General features: G+C 42.9%; 1 protein-coding gene across 2 annotated transcripts in view; it reads left to right on the forward strand.

The window, feature by feature from the left end:
• Positions 1 to 13,689, forward strand: part of HMGA2 (high mobility group AT-hook 2) — a 356,638-nt gene that overhangs the window by 312,394 nt on the left and 30,555 nt on the right. The window lies entirely within an intron of this gene.

A 13,689-nucleotide genomic window follows, 5' to 3' on the forward strand; every position in this document is an offset into this window, starting at 1 on the left:
CCCTCCGCAGCTTTGCCCACTTAGTGAGAGGGCAACATGTTCTAATCCTGACCGACAACGTCTCTACACGTTCCCATATCAACAGGCAAGGGGGAACACGGTCACGGAGACTGATGAAAGAGTCGGAGTCCTTACTCAGGTGGGCGGAGACCAATCTAGCCTCCCTGTCAGCAGAACACATCTCGGGAGTGGACGTTTGTGCAGACTGGCTGAGTCAGGAGACTCTCGACCCTGGGGAATGGCGCCTGGAACCCAGGATTTTCCAGGAAATGATACGGCGGTTCGGGAACCCGGTTGTGGATTTGTTCGCAATCTGTCACAACCTAAGAAGTATCTTACATGATAGTGAACATGCCTGTAGTTCATGTGACTTCATTATATGCTAAACTAGAGACTTTTAAGTATTATTTTCTTAAATGAATGGTTAAGTATAAGCCTTTAATTGGAGCAAGAACACTCTACATTATATGATAAGGTTTTTTTCTCACCCACTTATTTACTAGATAATAATAGATTGTTTCTACCATTTAAAAGAACTTCCTAAGGCTGACCAGGACCCTAGACCTATGCCAAAGTGTGGAGGCTGTGTTAAAACACAGGGCTTACCAATTGGAAGGTAGGCAGTTCAAGACCTAAGTGGTGTGTAATGGAGTGAGCTCTTGTTACTTGTCCCAGTTCCTGCCAACCTAACAGTTTGAAAGTATGCAAAGGCAAGTAGATAAATAGGTACTATTTTGATGGGAAGGTAACAGCATTCCATGCACCTTCAACATATAGTCATACTACCCACATGACCACAGAAGCATCTTCGGACCCACACTGGCTGTTTGAAGATGAGCAATACTCCTCTATAGTCAAGGAGGACTGACAGGGGAAGTTTTTACATTTACTTAATATTTTTCTTAGCCTAGAATATTTGGAATGTGGAAAATTAAGTATTGTATTATCTTTGTTATTGTTGAGATGTGTGTTTAATTGGAGACAACTGTAGTCAAATGTCTCCCCTCAGTTATTTCAGAGAATAATTCTATATACCCATGATAGCAAACCTATGGCACGTGTGCCACAGATGGCACATGGAGCTATATGGGACGAAACGCAAGACTTTTCCCAGTTTAAGCTCCAGCATGTACGTGTGCGCTGGCCAGCTGATTTTCAGCATTGGAAAAAGGCTATTTCGTTCTCCAGATGCTTCAGGAAAGCTTCCCTGAAGCCCCAGAAGCAAAAAAAATATCCCAACGGACAAACCAGAAGTTTGGAAAAATGCACTCCTGGTTTGCCCATTTGGGCATTTTTTTCACCTACCAGCAGTGGTGTGTTCATACCGGTATGGTCTTGGGTGCTGTATCGGTATGAACCCACTGATGTAATTTTGGCAATTTTTTTCCGGCGTCTCCTGAGAAGGAGTTTCTCAGCTGTTCTTCAGACAAAGACATTAAGATGAGGGCGGGCTGGAGGGCTCCTTCTGACACAGAGACTCCGGGAAAAAATTGTCGAAAAGTGGGTTCATACCGGTACGGCACTTCAGACCCACCGGTATAAAGCCACCATTGCCTCCCAGGCTTCAGAAAGGCTTGTGCGCATGCATGGGGGGCAGCGTGTGTGTGTGTGTGTGCATGCGTGAGGGAAGGGGTGTGGCCACGTGCACACATGCTAGCACACCTACACCCCCTTTTGCCACACAAACCAAAAAAGATTTGGTATCACTGCTATTTACTATCAATGTTAATTTATTTTGTTTATTAAACATGACAGTGCCTGATGCTACATCAACAGTTATATCCTTGGGAGGAATGGCTAAGAAAATCTCCTATTTAGCTGTTCAGGCCATTTTGCTCAGCTTTTTGCCAACAAAATTGCTCAGATTCATTAAAGCCTTGATGCTCCTGGCTGAATCTAATGAGGTGACTGAGGCATCATTTATTTCTCTTATAAGGGACTCTTTTGGCCTGTAGATTTTGAGAAGGTGGGATAAAGTGCTGATTACAATGATTCCTGCTTTGCCTGACTCTTGAGTAGACCTAAGAAATATTTTCATTTAGATTAGATTAGAAATGTGGTCAACATATCTTTGCAAACATAATATAAGGGGTCTTGAAGGAAGTTGTGATGTGCGCCTTTTATGAGGCCTTTATAGATCCATCATTGGGTGAGAAATATTGACAAATCTCAAGCCTTCCTTGATGAGGCACATAATACAAATTCAACTTTAAAATAAGCTTGAGCAGCAGTCCTCAATCTTTCAGCTTTGCAGACCAGTGAAGGAGGGTATAGTTATGCATGAGTTGCATGAGTGTACATGTGCAACTTCATTTGCACTTTTCTACAATGATTCCTCTCCTATCTCAATGGGTATGTTCTCTTAGCGGCCATAAAGGATCACTAGGCAGACTCTCGTGTAGTGCACCACTAGGTTCTTAATTTTTGTATGAAACTGATGGAAGCATTCATCTGGTGGGTGCAATTCCATCAATATAGAAACATAGAAACATAGAAGACTGACGGCAGAAAAAGACCTAATGGTCCATCTAATCTGCCCTTATACTATTTCCTGTATTTTATCTCAGAATGGCTATATGTTTATCCCAGGCATGTTTAAATTCAGTTACTGTGGATTTACCAACCACGTCTGCTGGAAGTTTGTTCCAAGGATATACTAATGAAAGTCATTCAAATTGTTGAATTACACTTGTTGCTAAGATCAAATTATTCATATCTTGAGGTCTTGCATTATTTAACCATAGATTTCCAGGTCATGTTAAAGTGATGGATTCATTTATAAAAGCCTTATATGGTTTGGTACCAAAGAATTCCTGTATCAGTGCTCCAATTAGCATCCAAGAAATAAATGAGTCCAACCTTTGGCCTTCTTCCAAGTTCCAATTTATTAATAGAGCCATGTTGATTACGGACTGTAGTCAACCCAATGCTAACTTTTCCTACAGTTCTCCACCCAGGTTAAGGTTCAGCCCTCATCCCCACACCCACAAGTACATCACATGGACTGTTTCAGTTCTTTCAACATCCATGATCCTCCCCTATACCTCCAGCTGGTGCTGAACAAAGGATGACCTTGAATCTCTGAAATGGAAAGAATTTGTCATGGCTAGTATCTTTCCCTTTCATGCAACCACCCCTCCCCAATTCCCACAGTACTATTCTACTATTCTAACTCCAAACGAAGGCTTCAGCCTGACATCCTGCTGAAATCAATGGAGACATGCCCACTGTCTTGGATAGTGGTAAAATAAATAATTGAAAACAAGTGGTCTTCAATTATTAGTCCTTGTAAGACTTTGTAGATAACATCTTGATTGCCCTTCACAAGCTGCAGCTTCTTTTCTCTTTTATCTCCAAAATATTTTTTACAAAGAAGAGAAGGAAATGCTAAGAAATTAAGGGAAGGAAAGATACAAGGGGAAAGAGAAAAAAGAAAGAAAAGGGGCATTGACTTCCAACTCTTCTTAGCACAGTTCAAGATACAAACACTCCTACCTCAACTTTTTGCTTTTACACATTAATATGCCATTCCTATAACATCAAATCTTTCTAATCAACAAAACCAAAGTCAAAGTTTCTTTGTTGTTTTTCACAAACACAAATTCCAGAAGTGATATCCAAATGAAAGCATATTTTCCTCTTTGAATAAAGCAATCAATTTAACAATCCCTGCTTTATCTTCCTTGCTATGGAAATAATATACAGTGATCCCTCGAGTTTCGCGATCTCGATCTTCGCGAAACGCTATATCGCAATTTTTAAAAAAATATTAATTTTTTTAAAAACCACTTCCGGGTTTGGCTTCGGGAGTCAGCTGGGAAGCGGCGCGGCTGTTTTAAAAGGTCGCAGCCGGCCTGGGGGGCTTCCTAGCACCCCCCCGAACCCCCAACCCGGGTTTGGGGGGGTGCTGGGAAGCCCCCCAGGCCAGCTGCGACCTTTTAAAACAGCCGCGCCGCTTCCCAGCTGAGTCCTGAAGCCAAACGCCAAAGGCGAACTTCCGCGTTTGGCTTCAGGACTCAGCTGGGAAGCGGCGCGGCTGTTTTAAAAGGTCGCAGCCGGCCTGGGGGGCTTCCCAGCCCCCCCCGAACCCCCAACCTGGGTCTTCCCGGCCGCCCACGCAAAGGGGAAACCCCGGCTCCTCGCTGATGCCCGCCGCTCGCCCGCCCGCCAGCAAGAGGGGGAAGACCCAGGGAAGGTTCCTTCGGCTGCCCAGCAGCTGATCTGCTCGGTAGCGCAGCAGCAGCGAGGAGCCGAATCGGGGTTTCCCCTTTGCGTGGGCGGCGGGGAACGCAAACTCCACCATCTACGCATGCGCGGCCATAGAAAAAAGGGCGCGCATGCACAGATGGTGTTTTTACTTCCACAACCCTACATCGCGAAAAATCGATTATCGCGAGGGGTCTTGGAACGGAACCCTCGCGATAATAGAGGGATCACTGTATATCTATTTGCACCTAATAATTTTTCTGACCTGTCATTTTATTTACAAAATTTATTGTATTCTTTCAAATTCTTTGACCTTACTAAAATAAAGGGGGGGGAGGGACTAAGGACAAATTGCAGCTTCCTAGTGATTTTCATGGGCAGCACTATGTACAATATATTATAGTAGTTACAGGGACATGAATAAAGCATGAACAGCCATGAACAGCCATGAACAGAGAATTCAAATCCAGAAACAGGAACAATTGTCACATAAGCTGGACTTGGCAAAAGCCTCCCATCCATGATTGCTGTTTAATTGGGACCCATATGTTCTGGATGAGTGCCAGCCTTTTCAAAGTTAAAGAGGGAAAGTTTTCATGGAGGTTTCAGAATCTACAGCCATTCAGTATGGAGGAGTGAGCTTAAGCCCATCTAAGCCTATAGCCTACAGAAACTGTGGGGGGGATGGGGAGATGAGCGTCTTGATAATATCACCTGGGTAATCAGGGTCCTAGGGGTACAGTTGGATGTCAGTGTGTCAGCAGATACCTTTACTCCCAACAGCTTCATAAAGATGTTAAACAAGAATGGGAACAAAGTAGTCTCCAGGTACCACAAAAATCAAGAGTCTAACTTAGGTCTCTCCTTCTATTTAATTAAATTAGGCAATAATTACATGTCATCTAATGACAATTTAATTCTTCACCTTAGAAATGTGGAAAACATTATGAAAAGTTATGAAACCATTTGATACTGATGTTTGGGTGTATAAAGTACTTCTGAAACCTAATGGATCTATTTAAAATAAACTCAACTTAATAATAACCAAGCAATGAAAATATAGAAAAGTTTAATTCATAATATATTATGTTTACTTGCTTATCTATCCATCTATCTATCAATCAATCAAATTTCTAGGCCACCCTTATCCAGGGGACTCACTGCAGTTTACAGCTTTGTGATGCTTTATGAATACTAGGTTGGGTATTAAACTGAAAAATTAGAATTTAAGCACTTATTCCAGAAACTAGTGCTTTTTTAAACAAAATGAAATATATGGAAATAAAACTAATTGTGAATTATTAAATGGCTGGAGCACATTTCTTAGCTATCCCTTTCTTTTATACATCTTATGGCATTATACCCAGCCATTGCAAGCTCAGGTTAAAAAAGAATCTGACATTTAAACTTTTTTGGAATTCTGAATAACGCCAGTTGGTTTTAATTACAGCTATGCAGAACAAAACACTACCATTATTGAATGATTTGGCAGTTGGGAATTCTGACATCCAGTTCCATTTTGGTGTAGCTCCTATTAGAATCTAGTGTAAAATGCAAGTGATTTACTTCGTCAGATAAATGACAATAATCAGCAGAAAGATCAACAATTCAGTCTTTTAGGGCAAGAGAATTTTAAGTGGTGGCTTGCTTTTTGACCTTCATCTTTGAAGTTCCCTGTTATATGGATGCTATTGCATGTATGCTATTACACTCATGCTTGCAAATTTAAAAGGGGAAGATGAAGATTAAAGACTGTTGTTTTACAATTTGTAACTGTTTAGTATTTAGGAAAAATACTACTCTAAAATCCAAATCCAAAGCAGATTATTGAGGAGATTTGAGGAACCTCCTCTAATTTGAGATACATTACCATATCGACTAGTGCTTTTGATTTGCTATACCTTAGCATGCACATGTGAATAAACTGTTTTAAAGCATTTTGAGAATGTTCTTATTCCTCTTATGGACTTGGCATTCAAGAAATATAGTTCCTGTTTCAAAAATGTAATAATAAGAAATAACTGTTATATGTGAAATGCGTTATAAAATAACTTTATATTATTTGTTCAAGTATTATTGTAAGTGGATGTTTATGAGCAATGCTATACCTGGAAAAGTCCCATTCTCAATTTTCTCAGTTATATCTCAGTGATGAGCCATATGCAGATCCAGAATTTTTACTAGTTCTGCCCATAAGTATTTTGCAAACTGTGACTTTGATCACTTCGAGAGACCTAGGAGATGCTGCCATAGGAGTACTATAGCTCTTTTCTAATAATATTGATCATACAAGCCCCTTTGCCTCTTGCCTCTCTCCTGTTGTTTACACCTGTACACGGCATGTTTACTCCAAAACTACATCAAACCCATGTACATTCTTGTAGGCTAACTGATTTTTACTGCTCAGAAATCCCCTTTTTCTTGGCAATGTTCCTGGCATTCATGTGACTCCTGCACACTGCAACTCAACGAAATCCTCTGAAACAGCTGCCAACTCACCAAATTTTCCATGAATTAAGTCCTAACACTTCAATGAGAGGAAAGACAATGTTTGAAATAGGGCCAGCTCTGGCTTACTGCCTAGTATGTGTCACATAATTCTACCAGCTGCCCTTCCATACAACACTTCATACTTTACAGACCACCAAGCAGATCCTTGAATACTTAAATGCTGTTTAAGCTTGGAGCTGCCAGTATGTTTTCTCAGCCTCTGGCACCCACTGGCTCCAGACTGGGCTAAGAAAGTTTTTGTACGCGTTTGTTTTGATTTGTTTTTATTTTTATGAATGACTGCAGAAGAGGAGACTGACTGAACTGAGGCACAATACTGCAGCCATTCATGGAAAAAAAGCAAAAGGAAACATTGTACTTTGATTGGATGCAGACAAGTTTAGAGGAATCTTACTCATGCAGTGCTTGTCCTAACAGCTCCGATAAAAACTTTGCCAATTAGATTACTGTTTGTGATTTAGAAAGCATAGAATTGTAATTGGAGATGGTTTAGTTATTCTTCTATAATTTAGTTCTGCCTACACCCCCACCCCACCCCCCATTTGAATTTTTATTCCTTCTCTTTCTAACTTTGAGGAAAATTCGCATTTTTTTTTTACAATTTCGTTTTTATATTTTCAGCAAGCTTCCAGGTTTTGTGTATGTGCTGGGGAGGGGGTAAATACATTTCTAAATGTAGATTACATATGCCTAATTTTGCAAAGAAAAATTGTATCAGAGAAGGAGAAATTGTTTTGCTGCTGCTGCTGCTAATACATTATAATATAACTTTTCGTCTTTGATAAAATTATGATCAAAATTCCATTGTAAAAATTGGAAATGAGAGATTATCATAAAGCAAATTTGCCATGAACAATAGAGTGCTCAGTAGTTATCAAATATTTCCTTTTAGTATGGCAGTGAATGTTTATTCCTTGTTCTTATTCCCATAATTTAATTCATTGTATCCTAAACTTTCCATTAAAAACTTAGGCATTCATATGAAAAAATCAGCGCACATTTTTATGAGATTTGGCCATATTCAGAGAGATTGTATTGGGAAATAGTTCACTATTTTGATATCTTCAGCATAAATGTGATATGATTAATAGTATCCAATGTTTCTCCACAGAGATCTGTTTCACTATATCATGAACTTAATATATACAGAACATTTTTGCTTGATGCTTAAGCCTGAAGCTTAATCAGTAATAAGTTAGTGAGAACTAAACAACAAAACAAAAAAGAATTGATGAAGATTACCACTTTTTTTGGAGTATAAGATGCACCGGAATATAAGACGCACCTTTGTTTTGGGGGAGGAAAATAGGGAAAAGAATCTGCTTACCAAGTTTTCATCTGGCTAGCATCCTTAGTCTGGTCAGCTTCAGCACATTATTTTATCCCCTGCCTTGTTTGTGTAATTGTTTCCTTTTTGTAGAAAAATGTATTCAATTAATGAAAAAAATTGCATTCCAAATATAACTGGCAACTAGGTGATAGGCAAGTGAATGACAGCAGCATTGCTTTTCACTCCTAAAGAAAATGTCATTGTGGTTCCTATTTGAGAAGACCAGAATCCATTATATCTGTGCGGTGGACCATGTCCCCATCTGAATAAAGAGGAAGCCTGTAAGAGCTGGGAACATCATTAGCACCTGGAAAGAAAGTCTAGAGCAGGGGTGGGCAATTAATTTTGCCATGGGGCCACATGAGAAATTGGGATGCTTTTAGAGGGCCAGACTAATATAATTAACTCAGTTCTACCCAATACTGTAAAGACCCAGACCCTGGCCTGACCTAAACACCCAGACCCACTCTACAGATCCCTAATTGTTTGCTTTATGGCAACACAGTGCACCACAGTCGCTGCGCTTGAATGTTTGCGTGGTTTCTGTGCTCAGCTGCTCTTGGTAGGAGGTCAGGGTCCGCTCCATGATTCATGAGTAAAGCAGGAACCGGAGGAGTCCCAGCAGACGCAGTGAGCTCTTTCATCCTCACACTGAAGTGGACCCCGACCTCCGTGGACCGGTCACATAGCAGGTAGGCTGGTCACAGACAGCGGTGAGCCGGATGCCGCCCGCAGGCCGCCCCTTGCCCAAGTCTGGGCAAGGGGAAAAACCCTGCAGAGACTTAGGGCTTGGAAAACATTCTTCTTTGCAGAGAGTAACAGTGAAAGAGCTTGCAGGCGGGTAAGGGCTGGGAATATTGTTAGCACCTGGTTAGGGCTGGGACATTCGGAACAAGTAAAACAATGGGAAAAACCCCTACAAAGACAGAGGTTGGAATACATTCTTCGCAGAGAGTAACAATGAAAGAGCTTAGGTACATTAATAGCACATGGTTAGGGCTGGAAAGAAATATCTGGAACAAGTAAAGCAATGAAAAAATATTTAAAAGACAGGGTTTCAAATACATTCTTAGTATTATATACATTCAGAGTGTAACAATGAAAGAGCTTGCAAGCCGGTAAAAGCTAGGAACATCATTAGCACCTGGTTAGGGCTAGAAAGAAACATTTGGAGCAAATAGAGAATGAAAAAAAAACCCTACAAAGACAAAGTTCAATACATTCTTGGCAGAGATTAACAATGAAAGAGCTTGCAAGCAGGTAAGAGCTGGAAACATTGTTAGCACCTGTTTAGGACTAGAAAGAAACTTACTCAGAGCAAGTTAGAGTTATAAAAAAAAATCCTGCGAAGATTTAGGGCTTGAAAAACATTCTTCTCGGAGAGAAACAATGAAAGAGCTTGCAAGATAAAGAGCTGGGAAGATCATTAGCAGCTAGTTAGAGCTGAAAAAAAAATCTACATTCAGAGTATAAGACACATTAATTATCCGCCTATTTTAGGGAGGAAAAAGGTTTATCTAATACACCAAAAAATACGGTATATATTATATATCATTACATTTACCAACCTGGTGTCTTTGATATTATTACTGCTGACTCAGAATTCCCAGCCAACTGGGGCCGGATATACAAGTTACTCAGTGAGAGCTTGAGCTTAAATAGAAAATACTTTTTAGCAGTGATGGGTTCTAAATCTAGCATGATTTGTCAACGTTACAAATTTAAGATGTCTGGTCTTTAGCTCCAAGAATTGCCCAGTCAGAATGGGTGCTTGTGATGAGTGTAATTCTGGCCCTGGGCTCAAGCTGCTGCTACTCAATGCCAGGTCGGTGGTAAATAAAGCTCTCCTCATCCGGGATCTGATCCTGGATGAGGAGGCCGACCTGGCATGTGTTACTGAAACCTGGCTGGGCCCAGAGGGAGGAGTTCCTCTCTCTGAAATTTGCCCAGCCGGGTTTCAGATATGGCATCAGCCTCGACCCCAGGGAAGGGGGGGGAGGAGTTTCTATTATAGCCAGGGAGAGCCTTGGCTTGCGTAGACTCATTGCTCCAGAGATTGCGGGCTGCGAGTCCCTCCTGGTGAAGTTGGACTTAGAGGTCCAGGTGGGCTTGTTTCTCACGTACCTGCCTCCCAGCTGCGTGTCACAAGCCCTGCCTGTGCTACTCGAGGAGATAGCCGGGTTGGCGGTGGGGTTCCCCAGACTTATTGTCTTGGGGGACTTTAACCTGCCGTCACTCGGTGAAACCTCTGGACTGGCACAGGAGTTCATGGCCACCATGACAGCCATGGACCTGACCCAAGTAGTACAGGGTCCGACTCACGAGGGGGGGCATGCACCCGACATGGTATTCCTCTCTGAGCAACTGAGTAATGGTCTGAGACTAAGGGGCTTAGAAGTGTTGCCTTTGTCATGGTCAGACCATTTTCTACTGCGGCTTGACTTCCTGGCTCCAATCCTTCCCCGCAGGGAGGCGGAACCGATTAAGCTGTTCTGCCCTAGACGCCTGATGGATCCAGAGGGCTTTCAGAAGGCGCTTGGGGTTATTCCAGATACACTCGTACACAGTTCGGCAGAGTCTCTGGCTGAGGCCTGGAACAAGGCTGCAGCAGAGGCTCTTGACTGAATTGCGCCGTTGCGACCTCTCCGCGGCACTAGACCCCGTAGAGCTCCATGGTTCAACGAGGAGCTCCGGGAGTTGAAACGCCAGAAGAGACGTCTAGAGAAGCAATGGAGGAAGAGTAAGTCCGAATCCGATCGAACACTTGTAAGAGCACATGTTAAGACTTACAAAGTGGCGCTCAAGGCGGCAAGATGCGCATATCATTCCGCCTTGATTGCATCAGCGAAATCCCTCCCGGCCGCTCTGTTTAGGGTGACCCGCTCCCTTCTTAATCAGGGGGGAGTTGGTGAGCCCTTGCAGAGTAGTGCCGAGGATTTTAACACGTTTTTCGCTGATAAAATCGCTTGGATCCGAGCGGACCTCGACTCTAATCGGAATACAGAGTCGACTGACAACGAGTCAGTTGAGGTGACTGGGGCACGTACTTGTCCACCTGTCTGGGAAGAGTTTGATCTGGTGACACCTGATGAAGTGCACAAGGCCATTGGAGCTGTGAGTTCCACCACCTGTTTACTGGATCCGTGTCCCTCCTGGCTGGTTTCGGCCAGCAGGGAGGTGACACGGAGCTGGGTCCAGGAGATTGTCAACGCTTCTTTGGGGAGGTGGTCCTTCCCAGATCCCTACAAGGAGGCACTTGTGCGCCCCCTCCTCAAGAAGCCTTCCCTGGACCCAGCCATTCTCAATAACTATCGACCAGTCTCCAACCTTCCCTTTATGGGGAAGATTGTTGAGAAGGTGGTGGCTCTCCAGCTCCAGCGGTCCTTGGAAGAAGCCGATTATCTAGGTCCTCAGCAGTCAGGATTCAGGCCCGGTTACAGCACGGAAACTGCTTTGGTCGCGCTGATGGATGATCTCTGGTGGGCCCAGGACAGGGGTTTATCCTCTGTCCTGGTGCTTCTTGACCTCTCAGCGGCTTTCGATACCATCGACCATGGTATCCTTCTGCGCTGGCTGGAGGGGTTGGGAGTGGGAGGCACTGTCCTTCAGTGGTTCTCTTCCTACCTCTCTGGTCGGTCGCAGTCGGTGTTAGTGGGGGGTCAGAGGTCGACCTCTAGGTTACTCCCTTGTGGGGTGCCTCAGGGGTCGGTCCTCTCCCCCCTACTATTTAATATCTACATGAAACCGCTGGGTGAGATCATCCAAGGTCATGGGGTGAGGTATCATCAGTATGCAGATGATACCCAGCTTTACATCTCCACCCCTTGTCCAGTCGTCGAAGCAGTGGAAGTGATGTGCCGGTGCCTGGAGGCTGTTGGGGTCTGGATGGGTGTCAACAGACTCAAGCTCAACCCGGATAAGACGGAGTGGCTGTGGGTTTTGCCTCCCAAGGACAATTCCATCTGTCCGTCCATCACCCTGGGGGGGGAGTCACTAACCCCCTCAGAGAGGGTTCGCAACTTGGGCGTCCTCCTCGATCCACAGCTCACATTAGAAAAACATCTTTCAGCTGTGGCGAGGGGGGCGTTTGCCCAGGTTCGCCTGGTGCACCAGTTGCGGCCCTATTTGGACCGGGAGTCATTGCTCACAGTCACTCATGCCCTCATCACCTCGAGGCTCGACTATTGTAATGCTCTCTACATCGGGCTACCTTTGAAAAGTGTTCGGAAACTTCAGATCGTGCAGAATGCAGCTGCGAGAGCTATCATGGGCTTTCCTAAATATGCCCATGTCACAATAACACTCTGCAGTCTGCATTGGTTGCCGATCAGTTTCCAGTCACAATTCAAAGTGTTGGTTATGACCTATAAAGCCCTTCATGGCACTGGACCAGAATATCTCCGGGACCGCCTTCTGCCGCACGAATCCCAGCGACCAGTTGGGTCCCACAGAGTTGGCCTTCTCCGGGTCCCGTCAACTAAACAATGTCGTTTGGCGGGACCCAGGGGAAGAGCCTTCTCTGTGGCGGCCCCGACCCTTTGGAACCAACTCCCCCCAGATATCAGAGTTGCCCCCACCCTCCTAGCCTTTCGTAAGCTCTTTAAAACCCACCTCTGTCGTCAGGCATGGGGGAATTGACATGTTCCCTCCCCCTAGGCTTATAAAATTTATGCATGGTACGCTAGTGTGTATGATTGGTTTTAATTTGTGGTGTTTTTAAATTAATTTAAATATTGGATTTGTCTTACATTGTATTGCTATTGCTGTGAGCCGCCCCGAGTCTGCGGAGAGGGGCGGCATACAAATCTGATTAAACTCAAACTCAATTTTGGAGTTGACATCCAAACCTCTTAAAGTTGCCAAGGTTGAGAAACACTGATCTACCTCATTCAAAAATTAAATCTTTTGCCAGCTAAGATTTAAAAATGAATTATTGTGGCATATATTAGGCAAGTGAGCAAATTCAAAACTATCCCTCCCCTGATCCATGAAAAAATATTTCCCACAAAACATGATCCCTATTGCGCCCCTGCCCCACCCCCAAAAAAGGGGGACTGCTCTAGAAGATACTTCATATATAGAACTAGTAACCCTCTTATAAAATAGCTGCTCATGAAACTGAAAGTTGCTGATTCCAGTCCAGATATTTCCTATGGTGAGGTTCCAAGTAGATTTAGACAGATCTTAATGAAGACTCAGAATATAAGTCACATAAAGATTTACATCTTTTCCTGATACTTGATCAAAACCAAAAGGAAATGAATATGAGATTTTGAGTCTGAAATTAACTTCTCATGCATCATCCTGTGATACTACTATCTTTTCAGACTACTGTATATTTCAAAATTTTACAAAGAATAAAACCATTTAAATCTGTTGTTAAGTATGGCATATCTGCAGTTTATATATAGAAATGGAGTGTTTGCAGCTAAATTAGACATACGTTTAGAATATGCAAATTACCTAACATTCTATTTATTTTACTGTAAATATAATCCTCAGTATTGTAAATGCCCAAACATGTAGTTATAAGCAAGGATAAATAAGTCTTCTTGCATAATATTTTACATGTATATTACATTAAAAAATATAACACGCTTTACTTATGTAAATTGTCTAAATGATATTTTAATCTACACGTA

Source organism: Erythrolamprus reginae, chromosome 6 (genome assembly GCF_031021105.1).
Source record: "Erythrolamprus reginae isolate rEryReg1 chromosome 6, rEryReg1.hap1, whole genome shotgun sequence".
NCBI classification, from domain to species: domain Eukaryota; kingdom Metazoa; phylum Chordata; class Lepidosauria; order Squamata; family Dipsadidae; genus Erythrolamprus; species Erythrolamprus reginae.